Source organism: Mycteria americana, chromosome 3, assembly GCF_035582795.1.
Source record: "Mycteria americana isolate JAX WOST 10 ecotype Jacksonville Zoo and Gardens chromosome 3, USCA_MyAme_1.0, whole genome shotgun sequence".
NCBI lineage: Eukaryota > Metazoa > Chordata > Aves > Ciconiiformes > Ciconiidae > Mycteria > Mycteria americana.
In genome coordinates, this window is record NC_134367.1 from 17,541,318 (window position 1) to 17,547,317 (window position 6,000).

A 6,000-nucleotide genomic window follows, 5' to 3' on the forward strand; every position below is an offset into this window, starting at 1 on the left:
ATTATACAGGTTAATTTATCCTTGAATAGACCATTAAATATGTATTGGTTTTAAATGACATCATTCATACCCACTGAAGTTCTGCTGATAAACCACATATAGCAGAAACAGCTGCATAAATATTTATTAATTGAGCCCCTAAGCAAATGGCTACAGTAATAAATCATGTCATGTGTCCAAATAATAAAATTGGGCTGAATTCCTAACTGATGCAATGCCACCATCTTCAAAACACCTTGTTTATCTCGTTGTCCTTAGATAATTTGTTACCTGCACTTGACAAAACATTTTAAAATTCTTTTGAGGTGTATGTACAGCTTTACATCCGAGTTCCAGAAAATCTTATGGCTTGTCCTTAACAAAGACCTTTCTGTAGGAATAAGGGTTTCAAATTATGTGTTTCTAAGGGTTCACTTATTTCAGCTTTCTGCTATATAAATAGCTCAGGGGCCTACTGGAGTGCAGGTAGCTATCCCAATCATTGTTGAATGAAGTATGAATGGAAATGTAATCTTCTACTGTCATCTTGATTTTTTTCTTTATTTGAATCCCGATATTGCTTTCACACCAGTGTCCTGTTAAATGTATCATTGATTTATCTGGATTGTACTACAGAGACTGACAGTAGATAATTCATCACACATTTTAAATACTGTGGGCTTGTATCTGCTGCTTCAATGCTGAGCTATAAGCAGCCACTTCTTTAATATATTTGGCTTCCCAGAGTTTTTATCAGTCTGGGATTTCTACTTCTTCTAATTTTATTTATTTGCTTTGCAAGTTTGGAAGTGTTAGGATTTTTGATGGTTTCCAGTTTACACATACTTTTCTTGAGGCAATCATCAAGGTGGGGCTTGGTTGTTCTTGTAGGGAAAAAACCTTTGCCAAACTAGGTAGATTTGGAGGACTTCTTTCCAAGCAGGGCTCAGAGAGAAACAAAGGGCATTACTCTCATGTCTGACCAGAATTACAAACTGTAACTGTTTGAGCAGATTTAATAATCCCGTTATCAATCTGGGAGCTCGGTGTGATTTAGCTGCCAGCGGGCAGTGGGACAAAGCGTGCCCAGCACCCCGACAGCCAGCCCTGGGGGGTCCCCGGGGGAGGTTTGCCTGGCGCAGTCCTGAACACGGCTCTTCTCCTGGCCTGCGCCTGTCTCCTATACATATTCAGCCTCTGCTGACAGCTGGGTTCAGACACGATAAATCCCGTGGAGCAGGGAACGGCACCAGCCGTGAGTCACATAGGGAGTTATGGGCTACACAGCCTCCACATTTATTTCGTATTTCTGAATTTACCGCTTGTACAACTGCAGCGGAGGAGCCCAGCCAGAAAACTCTTGTCTGCTAGCACCAATCTGGATTAACCCCCAATCAGGCCCTAAAGCTGGGCTTGCAGAGGCTGCTCTTTTGTATGCTTTCCAGGGATTTTTTTCTTCCTGGTCAACTGTTCCTGAATCCAGGAGGAGCAGAATTGCCTTGAACATGGGGTCTGATTGACTGCAGGAGCTGCCTTGGTGGCTGCACTTTGTTTTTCAGTGATGCCATTCTCAAGGCTTCTTCTGGAATTTGGGTAGTTTATCTCCTGATCCAATGAATTGCTGCCTTTGCCAGCTATTTGTCATCTCTCGCTACCATTTGAAATATAGGAATACATTTTAGAGAGGGGGCTCGTTTTATTTTTATTTTTGGCAGCTTGGTGAAGTCTTTTATTCCAGTAGCAACACAGAGCTGTGCTTGATATGTTACAGCTACTTCTAAGCTTTAAGACTGGGGATGTAAAGATGTTCTTGGCTCAGCATACAATATCACCGCATATGGAAAACATAAATGGTCACAAAAGCTTCTTGATTTAAAAGGTGGGATTTATTTTCTTTTTACTAAAGCTCTCTAATTTCCTGAGTGTCATATATTTGCTGTGATGAGCCCTGCTTTGCTTCTTATTGCAGTGGAGAAAGCCATGGCTGGGAATTGAAATTCTTAGGTCAATAAAGGGTTTTCATGGTGGGATTTGTCATAGCAGGTTGAATAGTGCAGCATAAAGGTGAAGATTGATTTATTGCTGTGGAAAATAGATCCCTCTCTTTGCTCCAAAGCTTTATGCTTAGACTGACTAAAATTTTCCCTGGCTTTACACACTGTGCAATCTGATAACTGTTCTGTCATTAATATTATTTTGGACAAGTTTTATATATAGGAATAATTGTTTCATTTTATCATACGTTGGCTCAGTATGATGAACAGGACTACATTTTCATACGTGGATAATTCATGAACTCAGCGGCTTCCGTCCCCTTTTTTGACTGTGCAGCTTCTGAATTTCTTGCCAAGAATTTCAGTGCTTACCTAACAAAACTCATGCCAAGATTCAACAGCTCGTGTAATCTGCAAGATCCTATCGAAAGTCATTAAGGCATGATGCTATTAAAGCCAGTTAGCAGATATATATGCCCGAACCTATAGCTGCCTGTCTTTTGCTGCAGTGCCTTTCCAATATGCTCTCACATTTGGAGAGTGGAAGTGACAAGGAAGGGGCTCCATTTTTTTCTGTCCCACCTGGCAGGATCCACTTGAAATGACATCTCCTGAGACATGGAGGAGCTCTGACCCGGGGAACACAAAAGAGGAAAGGATCCTTGGCTTTTTTCAACGTTACCAGGTCAAAAGAGATTTTTCAGAAGTCTAAGAGAGGCCTCACATTAACTGCTGGACTGCTGTTGGAGGTGTCCCATATGGAAAAGAAAGAGCTCTTCCAAAAGTTCCTTTAAAAACCTTTAAAATGTAAAATATTAGGTAACCTAAGTATATGCTAATGGTGTCCTTCTTATTAACACTCTTCTTGCAATATGTAATATATTAGGTCTAGCTGATGTGAAAAGGCAAGGCCCGCGCAGGGTCTAACTAAACCGCTGAAGATGTGAGGATTTTAGTTGTTCTGAGAATCAAACCATTCTAGAAAAATTATGCAATCTTTTATAGTATATCTTTTAATCTGTAATCTTTTATAGTACAGCTAAATCTTCTACTAATAGTCAGCTTTTTTACAAAATTCCTAATGAAAAGTAAAGTATATATAAGCAAAACATATATATACACCATAAAATGCTGCACTTTAGCCAAGAGCAATACCCTAGAAATGCTTTTGTCTCTGTCTGTATATGCATCAAGGTTAAGAGTTGCCATGCAAGGTGGCTGTTTAAGAAGCATGACTATAAAAAACTCCTCAACTCTATGGAGGACAGTATGTTTAGTGCACAAAAATAAATACTTATGTAAAATAGATTGGGAAAAAAATTAAAAGAGAATAATTATAGTTATAAATCCACTGGAACAGTGGGATGTGAACAGCACGGTTTGATTAGATGATTTGCAAGTTGATTAGTGATCCTTATCTTTTCCTCCAGCATTTAATTACCCCTGTTGGTCTTACTTGGCCTGATGAGTGATCGCAAGGCAGAATTTATCACCTAATCATGCAGGCAGGTGCTCAGAGAGAAAACTGTATCACCACAATGGAAATCCACACTCTTCTCAAAGCTCTCTTTACAAGGGATTTTCACCGTGCCAGGGAGATTTGGTCCAGGATGACTTTATTTCCCAAGACTCTGTGGTATACGCTGAACAGTGTTTCCACCTTCTCAGTCTAGTAGCTGTGGCTGACTTGCAGTCAGCAAATTACTGCTTTCCATTGGAGGGTCCTGGGGTTTTGCTCCTCATGCATAAACCTACTCCTGGAAACTAAGTTTTTTGTGCTGTAGTGCCCAAACCTTTCCTCTGGGTAGCTCCCGAATCTTTGCTGATGGCCCAGCAGGGTGATGCACCCCACTTTTTCCTGCAACCTGAACTGACCACCCAGCACCCAGTGGGCCCTATTGCATGGGGATGAGGAAGGCTGGTGGCACCCTCATTTTGCATCCTCTTTCCCTTGGTTTTCTTAGGAAAAAGCAATAAACCAAGGGAAAGAGGATGCAAAATAAAGAACCTCCTTTTTCATGATCTGGAGTTATTTTCACCCTTTTCTATCAACAGAAACGACCCTAATGGCAAGGGGAGTCACTGTTTCCATAGCTGTGCATGAACCGTGAAGACCTGTACAGCGTGAAGACCTGTCCAGCATGCATACATGTGTGTGTTTACACTCACTTCTAACAGGCAGATGGGTAACTCCTGCTAATCATGGCAGGCACAGGAAAAGAATATCTCGCTTAAGCGGTCTAACTGAATATGGGAGCTACAGCCACACAGTCCAGCAGCTGGGTGATGCTACCGAAACACATTTTGCCTCCTAGCAACAGCTTGGGCTTGGGTGACAAACGCACAGAGCAGAAAAATAAAACAAAACCGAGAGCAGAAAGAGAGAGTTTTGCTGGAATTTCGCGTCGGTGTTATACACACATCTGAGGGGAAAATTCAAACATCAACAAAATAGCAAATAGCAGATTTAGGCTTAACTCCAGCCATCAGTAATGTCCAGCAGTTATTGGTAAGTCACAGTCTTGTGTTGCATTTCTGCATGTCAGCTCAGAGGCAGGATGATCCCTCCGGAGACAACTGCCTGGGACGTATTTGAGAGCATCTGTGCTGTGTGTCCAACCCACCTCCTAGGTCTTCCAGCTGACCCCAGCACCTTCATCTTTGCAATCCAGCGATCAATAGGGGTCACTGATTGCATAAAAATACCACCCCAAACCTTGGGACTTCTGGTAACTCTAAGTGTTTGCGCAGCTATTCATGGCATGAATCAGTGCAATCATACTTACCTAGTAAGCGTTATTGTAGGAAGGCCTCCACCCACAGCAACACTTTGCTGGGGCTGAGCTCACCACCACCACCAGTTTCAAAAGGCAGACTGCAAAAGCGTTTCAAAGACAGGGTTGGGACACTCGATCCTTTAAAAAATAATTGAAACTTTAGGTGTCTGACTTTTATAGCCTTGCTTACCTCACATGAACTCCTTCAAGCAAAAGTCAGCAGCATCACACAGGACAAAATACAGTGTAAAGCAGGGCTTTTGTGCAAAATATTTCTCAGGGAGGTTCATCTAACCTAACTTCAGACATTTGTCGTGGTTTAACCCCAGCCAGCAACTAATCCCCACACAGCCGCTCACTCACTCCCCCCTGGTGGGATGGGGGAGAGAACTGGAAGAGTAAAAGTGAGAAAACTCGTGGGTTGAGATAAAGACAGTTCAATAGGTAAAGCAAAAGTCACGCACGCAACAAAGCAAAGCGAGGAATTCATTCACTCCTTCCCATGGTCAGGCAGGTGTTCAGCCATCTCCAGGAAAGCAGGGCTCCATCACGTGTAACGGTGACTTGGGAAGACAAACGCCATCACTCTGAACGTCCCTGCTTCCTTCTTCTTCCCCCAGTTTATACACTGAGCATGACGTCCTATGGTATGGAATAGCCCTTTGGCCAGTTTGGGTCAGCTGTCCTGGCTGTGCCCCCTCCCAGCTTCTTGTGCACCTGGCAGAGCATGGGAAGCTGAAAAGTCCTTGACTAGTGCAAACATCACTTAGCAACAACTAAAACATCAGTGCGTTATCAACACTGTTTTCAGCACAAATCCAAAACATAGCCCCATATTAGCTACTATAAAGAAAATTAACTCTATCCCAGCCAAAACCAGCACAACATTCAAACTTTGTTGTCTAAGTCAACAGGTAAGGTAAGTCCCATACACAGGTCATTCATCTCATTTTAAAATAGGAAGTCATGGTGTCCTATTTCTTTCCACTGACTATAAAGGAAATGTAAGGTTAAAAACACCAAGTTTACCTTTCTCTTCACCATAATTACCTGGCTTAAAGGTACCAGTGGTCAGCTAATCCTTTCAGGTTTTTTGCCTGTCAACAGATTAATTCCAAGCTTATAGCAGAACCAAAAAAAATTTTTAATGCATGACCCTGTCCTTAGAAGTCCATCCTTTTCTTATTCTTGTAATCCTCAAAGCTCTTCAGGTTTTTCTGAACTGTATTCTGATTCTTCTGTCTTTGTCA